General features: G+C 54.3%; 1 non-coding gene and 1 pseudogene across 1 annotated transcript; both read left to right on the forward strand.

Moving 5' to 3' along the window:
- The first annotated feature begins 11,098 nt into the window (after positions 1–11,098).
- On the forward strand, positions 11,099–11,253 carry LOC126476479 (5.8S ribosomal RNA). Its single transcript, XR_007587009.1, has one exon. It is a non-coding gene; the product is annotated as a 5.8S ribosomal RNA (ribosomal RNA).
- A 187-nt stretch (positions 11,254–11,440) lies between these two features.
- LOC126475660 (large subunit ribosomal RNA) lies at positions 11,441–18,541 on the forward strand (annotated as a pseudogene).
- The last annotated feature ends 3,431 nt before the right edge of the window (positions 18,542–21,972 follow it).

A 21,972-nucleotide genomic window follows, 5' to 3' on the forward strand; every position in this document is an offset into this window, starting at 1 on the left:
CCGACTGGGGTAGCAACATAGTGGAGCCGCAGTGTCACTAATGTACAGAGATAGAACAGTTTCGACTGGAACCAGAGTAACCGCATACACGGCACTGTTTAGTAATAGATGCAGAGCCATCAGAATACAGATAATATATACAACCGTCCCTATACATGCTGAAAGACTCTGCACACATGAGAACCACACGTCAGCCAGACACTCTTATCACATACTACTCTCTGCCTGTAACAGGCACACACACAATATCTAACCACCAGCATGGAAGAACATCCAGTGCATCCTCTCCGCCACATTACACAATCCACACTATCATAACCAGACCGGGAGGTCCACCCAGAAAATAGAATATCCCAACCTTCCGACATCCGCCATTGCTAAGCTAAGCCACGAACACCCACACATGTCCTACACGGGGGTGCACCCAACATCACAATACTGCCTCCTGTCACAGCACACAAACAATGGCAGGAATGAAAGACACAGGTCTGCCACAACCATGGAATCGGAGCGCCGCCTGTCATGAGCCAAAAGTGCATCCTGACGTGACAAATCGGATGATGCCGCAGGCATCCACTTACGATAATCACTATCAACGAACCTGCCGCCCCCCCCCCCCCCAATACACCTTTCCTTACAACAATGTGTATCTGAACCTAAGCTATATTGTACCTTAACCTAAGCTATTTTGTACCTTAACCTAAGCTATATGGTACCTTAACCTAACCGATATTGCGCCTTAACCTAACCTATATTGTGCCTTAACCTAACCTATATTGCGCCTTAACCTAACCTACGTTGCGCCTTAACCTAAGCTATGTTGCGCCTTAACCTAACCTATGTTGCGCCTTAACCTAACCTATGTTGCACCTTAACCTAACCTATGTTGCGCCTTAACCTAAACTATGTTGCGCCTTAACCTAACCTATGTTGCGCCTTAACCTAACCTATGTTGCGCCTTAACCTAACCCATGTCGCGCCTTAACCTAACCCATGTTGCGCCTTAACCTAACCCATGTTGCGCTTTAACCTAACCCATGTTGCGCCTTAACCTAACCCATGTTGCGCCTTAACCTAACCCATGATGCGCCTTAACCTAAACCATGTTGCGCCTTAACCTAACCTATATTGTGCCTTAACCTAACCTACGTTGTGCCTTAACGTAACCCATGTTGTGCCTTAAGCTAACCCATGTTGTGCCTTAACCTAACCCATGTTGTGCCTTAACCTAACCTACGTTGTGCCTTAACCTAACCTACATTGTGCCTTAACTTAACCTATATTGTGCCTTAACCTAACCTATATTGTGCCTTAACCTAACCTATATTGTGCCTTAACCTAACCTAAATTGTGCCTTAACCTAACCTATATTGTGCCTTAACCTACCCTACATTGTGCCTTAACTTAACCTACATTGTGCCTTAACCTAACCTACATTGTGCCTTAACCTAACCCATATTGTTCCTTAACCTGACGCACGTTGCGCCTTAACCTGCTCTGTAATTGTTATGCGACTCGTTAAATTAGTGTAGTGTTGCCTAACCGCAACCGTCGCAATATAGTTTGTTGCGTGTAAGTGGGCAGACGAAGTGTGTTGTGACACCTGACACAGGCATGCAATACTCGTTGAAGTTGCAAATGGCGATGGACGTCTACGTTTGCTGGTGACGTTACACAAATGAACAACTGGTAACCCGTTGTGGTGCGGTTGTTCTCGCTAGAGGTGAATCAGTGATGGCGACGATCGGTTGAGCTATTAACCGGTTGTTTCAGCGATACCCACCATGCCCACGAACGCGAATGGCATCTGGGTGTGAAGCGATACGCGGCGGTGGCTTGGTGGGACCGTCCCCCGCCGGTGAGGGGGGGCCGCCTGGCGTGCTGGCAGCGCGCTGCGTGGGCGGACGCACTAAAGCCGGCTGGTGGGGGTGGCCAGTGGCAGGCGCGCCGGCCGACGGACGCGGCAGGCGGCGCAGCTGCGCTCCGGCGCACCCTGCGCGCGGCGCCTTGCGGCCAAACTAGGTCCTCGGGGGCCCGGTGTGAAGCGCGGTGGCCATGTGCAGTGAGCTGGTCCGATTGAGGACTGTGTGCGCTGAGGATGCGCCGCCGCCCGGCGCTCGGCGCCGCGACGCCGTCTGATGCTCTGTCGCCCCAGCGGTTCTCGCAGGTGGTTTGTATCGCAGCTGTGCGGACGTGTTGGCGCGTGCGCTGTGCTGGGAGAGTTCACTTTGGCACCCAAGTGGGGCTTTTGCCCTTCTGTGGCGCTGGCGTTGGAGCTGCCAGTCACCGTAGGCGGCGCGTGTTGTCTCCCGCCGGCAATGCCACGACAGCACGCTCCCTGGCCTCTGTTGGCAGTGGCAAGCTCAGTTGAGAGCACGGGTGGTCGCACCTAAAGCGTCTACTCGCCTAACTCCGGGCGATTGCGCCTCTCTCGAACCCGACCAAGTACTTAGGACGGCGCTGCGCGCCGCCGGGACCTGAGAGGGTTTCGAGGTGTATTGTGCAGGGGAGCTCAGCCTCCTCCTCTTTGCAGAATAATTGAGCGGACGCTTGCGTGTTCGCGCGGGCCCCCGGGACACACTCCCGGGCGGCCGGCTGCCGAGCTCGAGTTGATGCAGCTCCCTGGTTGATCCTGCCAGTAGTCATATGCTTGTCTCAAAGATTAAGCCATGCATGTCTCAGTACAAGCCGCATTAAGGTGAAACCGCGAATGGCTCATTAAATCAGTTATGGTTCCTTAGATCGTACCCACGTTACTTGGATAACTGTGGTAATTCCAGAGCTAATACATGCAAACAGAGTCCCGAGTCTGGCGTGAGGTCAGTCGTTTGACGTCGCGTTTCGGGGCGGGCCCGCCCGCTGTTGGCGCGCCGTAGGGCTCCGAAGCTCGCACTGGGACGTATCGCTTTCCAGTCGGGTGTGCCGCGGCCGTCCTCACAGGGGAAGTGAAGCGTCTCTCATAGCCTCTCCTTCCCAAGTGGCTCTTTCCGCCTTCCCGTGGTGCCAGATGTTAAGCTTGGCGTTCTGCCTTGCGACAAAAGGGAGAGCTGCGACCCAACCCGATGCGAAAGCGAAGGGTGCGTGGTACAGGGGGAGCTGTGTCAAGGGACCGAACACCAGTCCCTTTCTGTTCGCAGGGCACAGACCAGCAGGTGCTCTGCATGCCGGCGACCTCGTTTGTCGGCGTGGGATCGCGGCGCGAGTCGGCAAGGGTGCTTCGCCGCGCCCCTGGGTAACCGGGGCGTGTTCTGCCAAACCCAGGAGGTGGTGACATCGCCTGGGCTAGGTTAGATGGGCCCAGACCGCCGATCGACTGGGAGACCGACCCACCACCTGAGTAGGAGTGGGTCCTTGGCCTTCAGGTGGAAACTCGGGCTAGTAGGCGGCGAAGGGCGAGGGGTGCATCCGCCTCTCCGGAGTGCGGGGTGCATTTGCCAAGGAGTGTCGAGTGAAATCGTCGACGACGAGGCCTTCGACGGGGACCAGTGCGCTGGCAACGGCGCGCTGAACCCTGCAGCTCAGGAGTGCCCTTGACCTAGGGGCGAGGTCGGTGGGCGAGCTGCAACAGTCCCCCCCCATGCCAGAGGAGCCGGTCCGGGGTAAGAGACGGGCTCCCAACCTTCTTTCACTCGTCAACAATATGGCTGATCAAGAGACGAGTGACTGGAGTGCGCTATCGAGGGCGAGTATGTCCGCTGTCCCTACCTCACAGGAGGAAGTGGGACACGAAGATGAAAACGTATATGAAAGATACTGTCGCATCAGTCAAATTCTTGACTCCAGTGTCAAAAACGGAATGATTAGTCAGGCTGCGGTCCTGGTAATAAAGAATGAGCTCGCTGCCTGGGTCATAGCACATGCTAAGCTAGAAGGGCGGCTTGAAGAGTTGGAGAAAGAGAATACCAGACTTCGACAACAACCGATTAAGACATGGGCTGGAGTGGTGGCGCAAACCGCCACAAAGGCCCAAACAACTAAGGAAACGATTGCCAAGGTTTCGAAGAAACCAGACACGGCAGTCTTCCTAAGACCATTACCTGGACAGACCATTAAAAAAGTACAAGAAATCTTAACAACTACCATTGACCCGGCAAGAGACAAAATTAAAGTGAACAAAGTGAAAGCTACCAAGAATGTGGTAATCGTGGATCTTGCCACAGAGGAAGATAGCGACAAGATATTAAATAACAATAAACTAAAAAAGGCAGTCAAATGTGAACCACTCAAAAAGAGAAATCCATTAGTTATCTTGTATGATGTACCTGTAGCCTTGACCGAAAGTGACATTTATGAAACCCTTTATAACCAGAATTTTGATGACTGTGAGTGGGAAACGTTCAAAAATGAATTCAAGCTGCGTTTTAAAACCGGGCCTCGGGAACGAGATGTCGTCCATCACGTTGCCGAGGTTTCTGGTAAGATGTGGCGCAAACTAACCGCTATGGGCAAAGTATATATAGGGTTTCACGCAATTAATGTCAGAGACTACTTAGTAGTCCCCCGGTGCCACAATTGTGGCGATCTGGACCATGTCCATAAGCACTGCGAAAGGAAGCCGGCCTGCTCCAGGTGTGGGGCAGAAGACCATACAAGAAAAAATTGCAACAAAAATGTAACCTGCATCCCATGCACAAAAAGAGGAAGAAAACCGTGCAACACCACCGGAAGGAACTGCCCAACGTACAGGATGTTGGAACAAAGGTTAATTTCGCGAATTGATTATGGCTGAGGCCACAACTGAACTCAGGAAGCCTAAAAGGAAATCCCCAAGCAAGAGGTTGAGGGACGCTCTGAGAGCAAGCAAATTTAAACAATTTCTACAAAATGTCAGGCAACCAAGATCTATGGTTATAATAATGAAATATGTATGTGTACAAACAGATCCGTGGGAAGAAGAAGCTCCCTCTCCTCCCTGCTGGGGACCTGGGTCGAACCAAGAACCTTCTCGGCCACGTAGGCATCCTGTACCTGGGAGTTCACTTCCACATAGCAAAGAATCAAAACATACCACACAAGTCCAGTTTGATGAAGTGACTAGCACAAACTCATCCCCTGATTCACCAACCCAGAGAGGAATGGGAATAGACCCCCAACGAATATACCCCAACCTGGAGCATGCACTGCAACTCTCCAGATTGGAGGAGCCGGCAATCCTCACCACGGCACTAAGACATGTGGTACGTGTCGGCCATGAATATGGCAGAGATGTCACCTTCCCAGTAATGGAGGCTGTGGATAGAATCCAGCTCAAGACAATGAATCTCCCCACCGACTTCGGAGCCCTGCGAGATCTAGTTAAAAAGGTATTTGAAAGACGTAACGAGAATTTGAACATAGAAGAATTATATTATCAAGCAGTAATAACCAATGGTAGAGTAGCTCACGACTGGTCCAAAAACTGGCCAGAATCACATATTCATACCTACTTCCCACGTGAACCAAATAAACGGGGGTCAGATAAACGCACACAACAGTAAACTAGTCTTACAGGAAATTCGGAGGGTGGTGGAAGAGAATCTAGATGTACTCTGTCTACAGGAACCGTACTCTCAAGCGGGACGAATCCCATACATGGCTGCCAATTGGCAAATAATATACACTGGAGTAGAGTCAAAAGCCGCAATAATAATTACTAACAAATCATTCAGAACCACGGTCCTCACGCAGTTCTCGAGCGAACACTGCAATGTCGTGGAACTCCAAACATCGACAGGAGTGATCTACATCTCAAACACATACTTCCAATATGGGCGAGAAATAGATGAGTTCTTGGAGATACTCACACAGGTTACCATGGCACTGCGGGGACGCAGGATGATAGTGACGGCAGACATAAATGCAAAGTCCCCCCTTTGGCTCAGTGGCACTCACGATGATCGAGGGCTAAAGGCCGAAGAGACAATAATGGCATTACAACTGGTGGTTGCAAACCAACAAGGGAACCCCCCCGCCTATACAGGCGGTGGGGGAGATGGCACAAATATAGATGTGACGTTGGTAACACCAAATCTCATCACAAAAGTCAACAACTGGAAAGTGTGGGACAGAGCAACCACCAGTGACCATAACTTGATTACTTTCAATATTGGGGAAAGGGAGTGCCACAGGGACATAGGGTGGGAGCTACAGTTCAATTATAATAAAGCCAACTGGGACCGTCTCGCGGAGGAGTGCAACATCCCGACATTGCTGGAGGGTGATGAAAACGTAGATGAATACGCTGAAGAGCTGGTACAGGCTATCACCAGGGCGGTGCGAGCCGCGGTACCAACCAGGAGGAGAGCCGTCGCGGCCACCCCCACACCATGGTCGGCTGAATTAGAACAGATGCGCCAGGCTGTAAGGAGGGCGAGGAGGTACTACCAGCGGAGTGTCGTCTGGAGAGAAAAACAAAGATGGCTGCAGATCTACAGAGAGAGTAAGGATCAATTCCAACAGGAGCTCAGGGCTGTCAGGCTCAGAAGTTGGGAACGTTACGTGAAAAGCCAATTGGCTACGGACCCTTGGGGAGTCCCATACAAGTTAGTAAGAGAGAAAATAAGATCACCTGTGGTGCTTTCCACAGCCAGGGATGGGGACCGGATGACGGGCACGTGGCAGGAAACTGCCGAGGCCCTCCTCCGGGTCCTGTTGCCTGACGACGTGGAAGAAAATGAGACAGATGAAACCAAAGGGACTACAACAATAACACAAGAACTTACCCCTTCTCTGAAGAGGAAGTCGCTGCCCAAATAAAGGCCCCTAAAAAGGGCAAAGCTCCTGGCCCGGACGGCATTACTGCGGAAGTGGTGCAATTCCTTGCCCCCCAGCTCGTAGCTCCTCTCACTAAGTTGTAAAACGAGTGACTACAACTCGGGAAATTCCCAGCAATTTGGAAAAAAGCAAATGTAATAATAATCAAAAAGAGTCCAGACAAAGATCCTACCGAAATCAAGTCCTATAGACCTATTTGCCTGCTAGATGTACTGGGCAAACTTTTTGAGAGGCTACTAGCACACAGACTGACAGCACACCGCATGCTGTGTGGGATGAGCGACAGACAATTCGGTTTTCGGTCTGGGTGCTCTGCGTCTGACGCAATCGCCCTGGCTGCCGAGGTCTGTGGCTCTGCCCCGCACAGGTATGTTGTCGGCATCATGGTAGACATCAGTGGCGCCTTCGACAACCTGTGGTAGCCCTCACTCTTTTCTCGCCTGCGGGAAAAGAACTGTCCAGGGCTACTATACGGCTGTCTGAGGAGCTATTGTGTAGACAGGGAGGTCTGGCTATCGGCCCCTAGCGGCACGGTCAGGAAAATTGTGACTAAAGGATGTCCTCAGGGCTCTGTCCTGGGACCTCTCTTTTGGGACATAAATATGGAGCCTCTACTTGAAGATCTAAAGAACTGTGACGATGTGCTAGAGGTCATAGCATATGCTGACGACCTCCTCTTGCTGGTCGGCGGCCGAAGCTGTGAGGATCTAGAACGGAAAGTGGAGAGAGCCGTAACTGTACTTACATTGTGGTGCCAAAGAAGGAAAATGACTATTGCGCCCAACAAGTCAACATATTTGCTTCTCAAAGGCCAATTGGTCAGAAATCCCACAGTAAGAATCAACGGCATGCCAGTTCTTCGGCGCCATGAGGCCCGATACCTGGGAGTAATCATCAATGAGAGGTGGAATTTTGCATCACATATTGACACTGTATCCCAAAAGTCACTGGTCTTACTAAATAACCTCATTGGAATAGGTCACAAGCGATTCCACCTGCCACCAAACTTAATAAAACTATATCACAATAGTATTCTGACCTCCATAGTAGGATACGGATCAGGAGTCTGGGCACACGGACTCACGAGGGTCATGCCTGCCATGGCCGTAAGAAGAGTGCAGCGAAACATGCTACTACGTTCAGCAGGGGCTTACAGAACTACACCAGGAGGAGCGCTATTAGTACTAATGGGATTTGTCCATTAGACATAAAAATCAGGGAGCAAGCCGCCTGGTACTGGGTGAAGAAGGAAAACAGGGGTAAAATCAGGGAAATACTTGGGGTCTACGCAGGGGACAGGTATGCTATCAAAAAGAGGGGAACTGAACTTTGGCAGAATCAATGGAGTAGTGAGGATACGGGACGCAGAACTTATGAACTGCTACCAGATATCGAGGAAAGGTTAAAACTTACATTTTTCATACCCACAAGACGAATGCTGCACTTTCTTACTGGACATGGACCATACCCGACATATCTATGTCGGTTTGGGAAACAGGCTACACCAGCGTCCGACTGTGGTGCTGTGCAAGGTACCCCAGAACATGTGGTGTATGAGTGCCACCTCTTCGATGATGTGGCCCATGATCTACGACAACAGCTACCAAACAGGGACACGTACCACATATTAAGAAGTGAAAACACTTTCAACATCTTAAATACTCTCACTGATGTGATATCAAAGAAAGTAATTAAGAACTTTCTTAGGGACAACTGTCAGTGAAGGACCAACACTTTTCAATGAATTAGACTCGTACACCCTTCCTGTACCGCCAAGTAAGGACCTGGCCAGCCGTCATACGGCAGGAATCCGCCTTACCTTGGACTACGAGGGAGGGGGGTACAAAACACCGGATTTGACCGCACACCAATTGTGACATGTAGTTAGATTAGATTAGATGTAGAAGATAGAATAATACCTAGAGTAGACTGCAGCGACACCAACTTAAGGCCAGCCCAGTGACAGGGGCACGCCCACTAGGATTAGCTCAGTGGGCTGTGGCCAACACCAGTAGGTTTATAGAAGCACTGGCACACCTGTAACGCTGCAGGTGGAATGTAGACTTAGATTAAGTAGCTTAGAATCCCAATGCGGTTAGACTAGAGTAAAACTAATAGAAGTACCTGTAGTGTAGAATAAACTGCATTAATTGTATAATTGTATCATTAGTAAGACCCACTAATGTAGTTAGGTAGTGGGTTATATGAATAATGTAATGTGATGTTATGAATAAAGAATTTTTAAAAAAAAAAAAAAAAAAACAGAGTCCCGACCAGAGATGGAAGGGACGCTTTTATTAGATCAAAACCAATCGGTCGGCTCGTCCGGTCCGTTTGCCTTGGTGACTCTGAATAACTTTGGGCTGATCGCACGGTCCTCGTACCGGCGACGCATCATTCAAATGTCTGCCTTATCAACTGTCGATGGTAGGTTTTGCGCCTACCATGGTTGTAACGGGTAATGGGGAATCAGGGTTCGATTCCGGAGAGGGAGCCTGAGAAACGGCTACCACATCCAAGGAAGGCAGCAGGCGCGCAAATTACCCACTCCCGGCACGGGGAGGTAGTGACGAAAAATAACGATACGGGACTCATCCGAGGCCCCGTAATTGGAATGAGTACACTTTAAATCCTTTAACGAGTATCTATTGGAGGGCAAGTCTGGTGCCAGCAGCCGCGGTAATTCCAGCTCCAATAGCGTATATTAAAGTTGTTGCGGTTAAAAAGCTCGTAGTTGGATTTGTGTCCCACGCTGTTGGTTCACCGCCCATCGGTGTTTAACTGGCATGTATCGTGGGACGTCCTGCCGGTGGGGCGAGCCGAAGGCGAGCGACCGCCTCGTGCGTGCTCGTGCGTCCCGAGGCGGACCCCGTTGAAATCCTACCAGGGTGCTCTTTATTGAGTGTCTCGGTGGGCCGGCACGTTTACTTTGAACAAATTAGAGTGCTTAAAGCAGGCAAGCCCGCCTGAATACTGTGTGCATGGAATAATGGAATAGGACCTCGGTTCTATTTTGTTGGTTTTCGGAACCCGAGGTAATGATTAATAGGGACAGGCGGGGGCATTCGTATTGCGACGTTAGAGGTGAAATTCTTGGATCGTCGCAAGACGAACAGAAGCGAAAGCATTTGCCAAGTATGTTTTCATTAATCAAGAACGAAAGTTAGAGGTTCGAAGGCGATCAGATACCGCCCTAGTTCTAACCATAAACGATGCCAGCCAGCGATCCGCCGCAGTTCCTCCGATGACTCGGCGGGCAGCCTCCGGGAAACCAAAGCTTTTGGGTTCCGGGGGAAGCATGGTTGCAAAGCTGAAACTTAAAGGAATTGACGGAAGGGCACCACCAGGAGTGGAGCCTGCGGCTTAATTTGACTCAACACGGGAAACCTCACCAGGCCCGGACACCGGAAGGATTGACAGATTGATAGCTCTTTCTTGATTCGGTGGGTGGTGGTGCATGGCCGTTCTTAGTTGGTGGAGCGATTTGTCTGGTTAATTCCGATAACGAACGAGACTCTAGCCTGCTAACTAGTCGCGTGACATCCTTCGTGCTGTCAGCGATTACTTTTCTTCTTAGATGGACAGGCGGCTTCTAGCCGCACGAGATTGAGCAATAACAGGTCTGTGATGCCCTTAGATGTTCTGAGCCGCACGCGCGCTACACTGAAGGAATCAGCGTGTCTTCCTAGGCCGAAAGGTCGGGGTAACCCGCTGAACCTCCTTCGTGCTAGGGATTGGGGCTTGCAATTGTTCCCCATGAACGAGGAATTCCCAGTAAGCGCGAGTCATAAGCTCGCGTTGATTACGTCCCTGCCCTTTGTACACACCGCCCATCGCTACTACCGATTGAATGATTTAGTGAGGTCTTCGGACTGGTACGCCGCATTGACTCTGTCGTTGCCGATGCTACTGGAAAGATGACCAAACTTGATCATTTAGAGGAAGTAAAAGTCGTAACAAGGTTTCCGTAGGTGAACCTGCGGAAGGATCATTACCGACTAGACTGCATGTCTTTCGATGTGCGTGTCGTGTCGCGCAACACGCTGCCTGTACGGCTCGCAGTAGCCGTGCGCCGCGTGCGGAACCACGCGTTCGTCTCAAAACTAACGGCAATGTTGTGTGGTACGAGCGCTGAAGCGCTGGAGCGGCTGGCCTGCGGCACCTGGCGCCTGGCGCCGGTTTTGAATGACTTTCGCCCGAGTGCCTGTCCACTCCGGTGTGGAGCCGTACGACGCCCATCGGCCGTGAGGCCGTTGGACACGGAACGCTGGAACAGGGGCCGCCACACGCCTCAGTCCCGCCTATGCAACTGTCTTGAAAGAGACAGTGGAAACTATGAAAAGATCACCCAGGACGGTGGATCCCTCGGCTCGTGGGTCGATGAAGAACGCAGCAAATTGCGTGTCGACATGTGAACTGCAGGACACATGAACATCGACGTTTCCAACGCACATTGCGGTCCATGGATTCCGTTCCCGGGCCACGTCTGGCTGAGGGTCGGCTACGTATACTGAAGCGCGCTGCGTTTGCACCGCTTCGCAGACCTGGGAGTGTCGGGCCGCCTGTGGGGCCGGCGGCGTCTCCTTAAACGTGCGATGCGCGCCCGTCGCCTGGCGGTTCGCATACCGGTACTTACTCGGTAGCGTGCACAGCCGGCTGGCGGTGTGGCGTGCGACACCTCGTACAACGACCTCAGAGCAGGCGAGACTACCCGCTGAATTTAAGCATATTACTAAGCGGAGGAAAAGAAACTAACAAGGATTCCCCCAGTGGCGGCGAGCGAACAGGGAAGAGTCCAGCACCGAACCCCGCAGGCTGCCGCCTGTCGTGGCATATGGTGTTTGGGAGGGTCCACTACCCCGACGCCTCGCGCCGAGCCCAAGTCCAACTTGAATGAGGCCACGGCCCGTAGAGGGTGCCAGGTCCGTAGCGGCCGGTGCGAGCGTCGGCGGGACCTCTCCTTCGAGTCGGGTTGCTTGAGAGTGCAGCTCCAAGTGGGTGGTAAACTCCATCTGAGACTAAATATGACCACGAGACCGATAGCGAACAAGTACCGTGAGGGAAAGTTGAAAAGAACTTTGAAGAGACAGTTCAAAAGTACGTGAAACCGTTCTGGGGTAAACGTGAGAAGTTCAAAAGGTCGAACGGGTGAGATTCACGCCCATCTGGCCACTGGCCTCCGCCCTCGGCAGCTGGGGCCGGCCGCCCACGCGGAGCAATCCGCGGCGGGGTCGTGTCCGGTTGCCTTTCCACTCGCCGCGGGGTGGGGCCATTCCGGTGTGCGGTGGGCCGCACTTCTCCCCTAGTAGGACGTCGCGACCCGCTGGGTGCCGGCCTACGGCCCGGGTGCGCAGCCTGTCCTTCCGCGGGCCTCGGTTCGCGTCTGTTGGGCAGAGTCCCGGTGTCCTGGCTGGCTGCCCGGCGGTATATCTGGAGGAGTCGATTCGCCCCTTTGGGCGCTCGGGCTCCCGGCAAGCGCGCGCGGTTCTTCCCGGATGACGGACCTACCTGGGCCGGCCCCGGACCTGCGCCGCTGTTGGCTCGGGATACTCTCGGGCGGAATAATCGCTCCCGTCAGCGGCGCTTCAGCTTTGGACAATTTCACGACCCGTCTTGAAACACGGACCAAGGAGTCTAACATGTGCGCGAGTCATTGGGCTGTACGAAATCTAAAGGCGTAATGAAAGTGAAGGTCTCGCCTTGCGCGGGCCGAGGGAGGATGGGGCTTCCCCGCCCTTCACGGGGCGGCGGCATCCGCACTCCCGGGGCGTCTCGTCCTCATTGCGAGGTGACGCGCACCTAGAGCGTACACGTTGGGACCCGAAAGATGGTGAACTATGCCATGCCAGGACGAAGTCAGGGGAAACCCTGATGGAGGTCCGTAGCGATTCTGACGTGCAAATCGATCGTCGGAGCTGGGTATAGGGGCGAAAGTCTAATCGAACCATCTAGTAGCTGGTTCCCTCCGAAGTTTCCCTCAGGATAGCTGGTGCTCGTACGAGTCTCATCCGGTAAAGCGAATGATTAGAGGCCTTGGGGCCGAAACAACCTCAACCTATTCTCAAACTTTAAATGGGTGAGATCTCCGGCTTGCTTGATATGCTGAAGCCGCGAGCAAACGACTCGGATCGGAGTGCCAAGTGGGCCACTTTTGGTTAGCAAAACTGGCGCTGTGGGATGAACCAAACGCCGAGTTAAGGCGCCCGAATCGACGCTCATTGGAAACCATGAAAGGCGTTGGTTGCTTAAGACAGCAGGACGGTGGCCATGGAAGTCGGAATCCGCTAAGGAGTGTGTAACAACTCACCTGCCGAAGCAACTAGCCCTGAAAATGGATGGCGCTGAAGCGTCGTGCCTATATTCGGCCGTCAGTCTGGCAGTCATGGCCGGTCCTTACGGCCGGCCGCGAAGCCCTGACGAGTAGGAGGGTCGCGGCGGTGGGCGCAGAAGGGTCTGGGCGTGAGCCTGCCTGGAGCCGCCGTCGGTGCAGATCTTGGTGGTAGTAGCAAATACTCCAGCGAGGCCCTGGAGGGCTGACGCGGAGAAGGGTTTCGTGTGAACAGCCATTGCACACGAGTCAGTCGATCCTAAGCCCTAGGAGAAATCCGATGTTGATGGGGGCCGTCATAGCATGATGCACTTTGTGCTGGCCCCCGTTGGGCGAAAGGGAATCCGGTTCCTATTCCGGAACCCGGCAGCGGAACCGACAAAAGTCGGGCCCGTCTTTTAGAGATGCTCGATGGGGTAACCCAAAAGGACCCGGAGACGCCGTCGGGAGATCGGGGAAGAGTTTTCTTTTCTGCATGAGCGTTCGAGTTCCCTGGAATCCTGTAGCAGGGAGATAGGGTTTGGAACGCGAAGAGCACCGCAGTTGCGGCGGTGTCCCGATCTTCCCCTCGGACCCTGAAAATCCGGGAGAGGGCCACGTGGAGGTGTCGCGCCGGTTCGTACCCATATCCGCAGCAGGTCTCCAAGGTGAATAGCCTCTAGTCGATAGAATAATGTAGGTAAGGGAAGTCGGCAAATTGGATCCGTAACTTCGGGATAAGGATTGGCTCTGAGGATCGGGGCGTGTCGGGCTTGGTCGGGAAGTGGGTCAGCGCTAACGTGCCGGGCCTGGGCGAGGTGAGTGCCGTAGGGCTGCCGGTAAGTGCGGGCGTTTAGCGCGGGCGTGGTCTGCTCTCGCCGTTGGTCGGCCTCGTGCTGGCCGGCGGTGCAGGATGCGCGCGCCTGCGCGGCGTTCGCGCCCCGGTGCTTCAACCTGCGTGCAGGATCCGAGCTCGGTCCCGTGCCTTGGCCTCCCACGGATCTTCCTTGCTGCGAGGCCGCGTCCGCCTTAGCGTGCTCCTCCGGGGGCGCGCGGGTGCGCGGATTCTCTTCGGCCGCCATTCAACGATCAACTCAGAACTGGCACGGACTGGGGGAATCCGACTGTCTAATTAAAACAAAGCATTGCGATGGCCCTAGCGGGTGCTGACGCAATGTGATTTCTGCCCAGTGCTCTGAATGTCAACGTGAAGAAATTCAAGCAAGCGCAGGTAAACGGCGGGAGTAACTATGACTCTCATAGTTACTGGGCAAGTGAAGCGCAATACATGGGCCATGCCCTCTTAGCCTCTCCTTGCCTGCGGCTTCCCCCCTTCCCGTGGGCCCGCCGATACGCCAGTCCTTGATAGGACTGGTAAGCAGAGTGGAAGTCCGCACTTGGGGCTTTGGGGGGTTACCAGCCCTCCATCGCAAAACCCTTAATGTTGGGACAACAAGAGAAGAAAACACGGGTACCGGGCCTTCCGCTGAAGGACCTGGCCTAACAGTCCCGACTCCTAGCCTGCCAACCGTCCCTGAAGTAGAGGAGGCCGTGGAGCCATGGTTCCACTGCAGCATTTGCAGCCGTGCCTTCCACAGCAAGATCGGGCTCGGACAACACCGCCGCCGCGCCCATCCGGAAGCGGTAAATGCGGAGATTACAACCGATAGGAAGCGAGCTCGGTGGGCGGAAGAAGAAATGCGGGAGCTCGCCCTGGCGGAGGCTAGGCTTCTCTGTGCCAGTGACTCCAAAGTCCTGTTTGCAAACCAGGAGCTTCTACCCTTGTTTCTGCACCGTACCCTGGATGCCTTCAAGTGCAGGAGGAGGACGGTGGCATACAGGACGATGGTGCGGGAATACATAGAGGAGCTGAGGCGGGAACAACAGATGCAGCATGGTCTGCGCCATTCACCCGTCCCGGAGTCGCTGCCGTAGGGGCCACCCTCGACGCCGGAGCTTGAGCGCCCGCCACAAACATCTGTAGTCGACGAAGCTATATGGAGGCACCTCGCCGGCCTGCCGCGGTCGGCCGCGCGCTTCTCGGCCCTGGACGACCTTGCGTGTTTGGGGCCGCGTACGCCGTTGGCAGTGGTCGCGGCTGGGCTGCCTGAGGCCCTCCGTGCTGTCGGCTCTGAGGAAGCAGGAGCAAAGAAGAGGAAGACGTTGCGCCCGCCATCCAAGCAGCGGTCTGGTGGTGGCCCTCCGCTCTCCAAGCGAAAGCGCCGCCGGTGGGAATATGCCAGATGTCAGGATGCCTTCAGGAAGAATCGCGCGCGCTGCGTGCGTGGCCTCCTGGATGGCACCCTGCTCCAGCCGCCGTCGAACATCCCTGGGCTGGTGGACTTCTGGCGCAGCCTCTTCACGACAGAGCCACCTTCCAACGCTGGCTCCATTCCCGACCGGCTTCTCCCGCGCTCGGAGTCTGTTGACTTTGAGCGCCTATGGAGGCCGATCACTGCAGAAGAGGTTGCGGCCGCCTTGCCGCCCAGAGGCTCTGTTGCCGGCCCTGACGGCCTCTCGCCGGTGCAGCAGCGCCGCCTTCCAGCGGAGGTCACCACCAAACTCCTAAACCTTTTCCTGCTTACCCGCAAGCTTCCCCCTTCCCTCCTCCGAGCCAGGACCTCTTTGCTCCCTAAGACAGCCGCCCCAGCATCCCCCGCTGACTTTCGGCCCATCACCGTCTGCTCGGTGCTAGCCCGAACCTTCCATAAGGTTCTGGCGACTCGCCTTATGCAGATGTGTGCTGTGGACGAACGTCAGCGGGCTTTCATCCCAAGGGATGGGATGCTGGAGAACACTTTCCTCCTCGACCGGATACTCGTCGGCGCCGTCCGCCGCTGTCGTTCTGTGTTCATGGCATCCCTCCATGTGTCCAAGGCGTTTGATTCGTTGGACCATGCGGCTTTGCGTCCTGGGCATAAAGCCCATGGTCTGCCGGACGAATTCATTGACTACGTCGAGGGCTGCTATGCGGACAGCACGACGGTAATTGCGGGGGGTGGCGACGAGTCCCCGGCCGTGCGGCCAGCTAGAGGTGTTCGGCAAGGAGATCCTCTGTCCCCTCTCCTGTTTAATTTCGCTATTGATTGTGTTCTAGAACAGCTGCCCTCACACGTAGGTGTCAAGGTGTTGGGCCGCCAGACGAACGCGGCGGCCTTCGCGGATGACATCCTGCTCTTCGCCTCCATGAGGGGGGGCCTGCAGTCCTTATCAACGCAGCAGTAGCAGCCCTCGACCAACTGGGGCTGCGGGTTAACCCGCGGAAGTGTCTCACCCTCGCACTCGTGGCGTCCGGCCGCGAGAAGAAAGTGAAAGTGGATGCGAGCGTCACCTTCACGGCCGGCGAAACCACCATGCCGGCGTTGGGAGTGGGTGAGACCTTCCGCGACCTGGGACTGCAGTTCTCCTCCTCTGGGCGGTGTCTCTTCCATCCGAGGCCCCACATCGAGGAGCAGCTGTCGATCATCACGCGGGTGCCGCTGAAGCCACAGCAGCGGCTCTTTGCACTTCGTGAGGTCCTTCTCCCGGGCCTGTATCATGGCCTAGCACTGAGTCGCACCCGCATCGGTGCGCTCAAGGCCATGGACAATTGCGTTCGAGCCGCCGTGAGGAGATGGTTCCGCCTCCCAGCCGACACCCCCTTGGGCTACTTTCACGCTCCAATTGCCCATGGGGGTGTTGGGGTTCCATCAGCCCGCTGGATAGGGCCAACCCTGAGGCGGGGCAGGCTCCTCACCCTGTTGCAGCTCGAGACCACCACCACTGACGCAGACCTGGGGGAGGCACGACACGAAGTTGCAGCGCTTGAACGACACCTCACGTGGGAGGGCCATCTGCTGCCAACGGCTGCAAAAGTTGGTGAGATGTGGGCGGCGCGCCTGCATATTTCCTTCGACGGGGCAGCTTTCTCGTCGTCAGCCAGGACATCAGGCCAACACTGCTGGGTCGAGGACACCAGTCGCTTCCTGTCTGGCCGTGACTACGTCGCGTGCATCCGCACGCGCATTAACGCTATACCATCCAAGGCGCGCAGGAGTCGCGGCCGAGACAGGGAGAAGATGTGTCGCGCAAGATGCAACGCCGTCGAGACCGCGAACCACGTCGTCCAGGGCTGCGGGCTGACCAGCCGAGCCCGGGTGCGGCGACACGACGCGGTTGTGAAATACGTCGCGCGCGGGCTGGCTCTACGAGGGTTCGACGTGTCTGTCGAGCCACACCTTCGAACACCAGAGGGAGTCCGCAAGCCCGACGTTGTGGCGTCTAAGGACGGCGTGGTGTCATCGACGCACAAATCGTCGGCGACCATCTTGACACCGACTGGTGTCACCGGCAGAAGGCGGCGAAATACGACGTCCCGTCGGTGCGGCAAGCCGTCGGCGTTCTCCGACCTGCAGCCAGCAGCATACAGTTTAGAACAGTGACCCTGAAGTGGAGGGGGACTTGGGCACCTACATCAGCCCGCCAGTTCCTTCAACTTGGCTTCCGCAGGCGGGAGTTAAGCACCATCAGCACGCGGGTGCTCTGTGGAACGACATGGATCTTCGGCCTGTTCGAAAATATGACGTCGACAAGGCCGAAGTACAGGGAGGGCGTAGGCTAGTTAGTCGGTTAGATTTAGGTTAGTTTGCCCCGACTCCCGGGGCCTCAATATCGGGAGCAATTCCGTTCTTTATTCAATTCTTGTATGTTAATTGTTTATACTGTGTTTAATATTAAGGTAAAAGCGGTTACACAACATCGGTAACCGGCGCCCTTGTGAGCTCCTCTCGGGGAGCAAGGCGCAATAGTTTAAGAGTGTTTTATTACCTTGTGTTATTCACTGTATTTGTGAATAAAGACGGCTTTATAGCCAAATGCCTCGTCATCTAATTAGTGACGCGCATGAATGGATTAACGAGATTCCCGCTGTCCCTATCTACTATCTAGCGAAACCACTGCCAAGGGAACGGGCTTGGAAATATTAGCGGGGAAAGAAGATCCTGTTGAGCTTGACTCTAGTCTGGCACTGTGAGGTGACATGAGAGGTGTAGCATAAGTGGGAGATGGCAACATCGCCGGTGACATACCACTACTTTCATTGTTTCTTTACTTACTCGGTTAGGCGGAGCTACCATCCGTGGGATTAAGCCTGAACGCCTCTAAGGCCGAATCCCGTCTAGCCATTGTGGCAACGATATCGCTAAGGAGCCCCGAGGGTCGAAAGGCTCGAAAATACGTGACTTTACTAGGCGCGGTCGACCCACGTGGCGCCGCGCCGTACGGGCCCAACTTGTTTGCCGGACGGGGCACTCGGGCGGCGCTGTCTGGGATCTGTTCCCGGCGCCGCCCTGCCCCTTCCGGTCGACCATGGGTGTCTATATTTCGATCTCGGGACTCGGAATCGTCTGTAGACGACTTAGGTACCGGGCGGGGTGTTGTACTCGGTAGAGCAGTTGCCACGCTGCGATCTGTTGAGACTCAGCCCTAGCTTGGGGGATTCGTCTTGTCGCGAGACGAGACCCCTGGGGCTGGGCGTCAACAGGCGCACTTGTGGTCCCCCCTTGCCTTTGTCTCTGTCCGTCGCATCTCTTGGCGTATCGGTCTGGCAGGGCGCGCCGCACCCAGGGCGCTGCATAGGGTGCGGCGGACGGCGGCGTATCGGTTGGCGGGCCCCTTGCCGCCGGCGCGGGCGCTGCGATGGGTGCCGCCTCCGTGCGCGCGGGGGAGGCGGCGCCGGCCGGGCGCGTTGTGTTCTGCCGCGCTACAGCGTATCGCTTTGCCGGTCGGCGATGGGTGCCGTGATGGGTGCCGGACGGTCGATGTCGGCCCACCGGCCGGCGCGACGCGTGGAGGCGGCGTCGTCGGGCGGGTGCAGGGCGGCGCCCGGCGGTCAACGGTTCGTTTTCGCCGTCCCCCCCCGGCGTGTGGTAACACAGCGTCCACCGCCATATGGTGAACTACAATACCCCTACATTATGGATGTGAAATAAAATATAATAACACATGATGCTTCGCAAGAAAATAGACTTGGGATAGGGTGTGTCGTTGGCAAGTCCCCGGGGCGGCTAGTGTGGGTGGTGATAAGTCCGCAGGGGGGAGGGGTATTAGGAAATAGAGCGATTGTGGTCGGACTCGCGCGCGCGCCCTCTCGTACCGCCGACATGGATGTCCACAGTAAAGATACCATACCGCCATCAATGGGAAGTGACTAAACGACATTGACATCCAGGCCAGAATCGCCACCTCCATCTACAGGGATCCGACGGAACTACGCCAACCATGCTGGCAAAAAAGTATCGCCATCTATGCAAATACGGCGAAACCACATGCGAATCTGACAACACGACGTCCGCCATGTCGAGCGCACCACACAACATACCGCCAACTGTAGGTCTCCCTCAACATGACCTCCTGCAACGACGATACCGCCATCTATGAGACACCAAGCCGACTAAGACATCGATGGGCCCACAGTGCCCATCTTTCGACGCCACCCACAAAGCATGCAGCCTCTGTCTACCACAGCACCCATACGCCAGTTCCTCTGCCGCACGAAGTCATGGACCGGCAATCACACCACCCGCACCCGTTCGTGCCCCACCCCAACCGCCAAACTCGCAACGCCAGCGGATGAACGGCGGAAGTTTCCCGCACTCGTAAGGTGCAATCCACACCTATAACTGGCGTTTCATAAAGAGTTATGTCCAATATGCGACATTCCCGCTGTCCCTATACATGAGCTGCGAGCTGAACCACGTACAAGCTACAGACGCGATCGCATTGCTCACTGTACGGATTCACATGCGGAGCGATCAGCTAGGAAGTGCCCCATCCATGTCGGTACCTGTGGGCGTTGCACTCGCAGTCGCAAAAAACGTTGGGCAAATATATTTCTCCGATGCTGAGCGATCAGCTAGGAAGCGCCCCATCCATGTCGGTACCCGTGGGCGTTGCACTCGCAGTCGCAAAAAACGTTGGGCAAATATATTTCTCCGATGCTGAGCGATCAGCTAGGAAGCGCCCCATCCATGTCGGTACCCGTGGGCGTTGCACTCGCAGTCGCAAAAAACGTTGGGCAAATATATTTCTCGGAAGAGTAACGACAGTCCGAGCCTCCTGCGTGGGAAGAGTCTTTCTAGGCCCTGACCCACGGGAAGGGTGTAGCTTCCCCCATCCCGGACATTTGACGTCGTCACACTACCGGTATTGACTAATAGACTGATTGCTGATAATCATTTGCCATACACTGGGGGAAACGGCCGACAGGGGTAGCAACATAGTGGAGCCGCAGTGTCACTAATGTACAGAGATAGAACAGTTTCGACTGGAACCAGAGTAACCGCATACACGGCACTGATTAGTAATAGATGCAGAGCCATCAGAATACAGATAATATATACAACCGTCCCTATACATGCTGAAAGACTCTGCACACAATGAGAACCACACGTCAGCCAGACTCTCTTATCACACACTACTCTCTGCCTGTAACAGGCACACACACAATATCTAACCACCAGCATGGAAGAACATCCAGTGCATCCTCTCCACCACATTACACAATCCATACTATCATAACCAGACCGGGAGATCCACCCAGAAAACAGAATATCCCACCCTTTCGACATCCGCCATTGCTCAGCTAAGCCACGAACACCCACACATGTCCTACACAGGGGTGCACCCAACATCACAATACTGCCTCCTGTCACAGCACACAAACAATGGCAGGAATGAAAGACACAGGTCTGCCACAACCATGGAATCGGAGCGCCGCCTGTCATGAGCCAAAAGTGCATCCTGACGTGACAAATCGGATGATGCCGCAGGCATCCACTTACGATATTCACTATCAACGAACCTGCAGCCCCCCCCCCAATACACCTTTCCTTACAACAATGTGTATCTGAACCTAAGCTATATTGTACCTTAACCTAAGCTATATTGTACCTTAACCTAAGCTATATTGTACCTTAACCTAAGCTATATTGTACCTTAACCTAACCGATATTGCGCCTTAACCTAACCTATATTGCGCCTTAACCTAACCTACGTTGCGCCTTAACCTAACCTATGTTGCGCCTTAACCTAACCTATGTTGCGCCTTAACCTAACCTATGTTGCGCCTTAACCTAACCTATGTTGCACCTTAACCTAACCTATGTTGCGCCTTAACCTAACCTATGTTGCGCCTTAACCTAACCTATGTTGCGCCTTAACCTAACCCATGTTACGCCTTAACCTAACCATGTTGCGCCTTAACCTAACCCATGTTGCGCCTTAACCTAACCCATGTTGTGCCTTAACCTAACCCATGTTGCACCTTAACCTAACCCATGTTGTGCCTTAACCTAACCTACGTTGTGCCTTAACCTAACCCATGTTGTGCCTTAACCTAACCCATGTTGTGCCTTAACCTAACCCATGTTGTGCCTTAACCTAACCTACATTGTGCCTTAACCTAACCTACATTGTGCCTTAACCTAACCTATATTGTGCCTTAACCTAACCTATATTGTGCCTTAACCTAACCTATATTGTGCCTTAACCTAACCTAGATTGTGCCTTAACCTAACCTACATTGTGCCTTAACCTAACCTACATTGTGCCTTAACCTAACCCATATTGTTCCTTAACCTGACGCACGTTGCGTCTTAACCTGCTCTGTAATTGTTATGCGACTCGTTAAATTAGTGTAGTGTTGCCTAACCGCAACCGTCGCAATATAGTTTGTTGCGTGTATGTGGGCAGACGAAGTGTGTTGTGACACCTGACACAGGCATGCAATACTCGTTGAAGTTGCAAATGGCGATGGACGTCTACGTTTGCTGGTGACGTTACGCAAATGAACAACTGGTAACCCGTTGTGGTGCGGTTGTTCTCGCTAGAGGTGAATCAGTGATGGCGACGATCGGTTGAGCTATTAACCGGTT

This window comes from Schistocerca serialis, chromosome 4, assembly GCF_023864345.2.
Source record: "Schistocerca serialis cubense isolate TAMUIC-IGC-003099 chromosome 4, iqSchSeri2.2, whole genome shotgun sequence".
Taxonomy (NCBI): Eukaryota; Metazoa; Arthropoda; class Insecta; order Orthoptera; family Acrididae; genus Schistocerca; species Schistocerca serialis.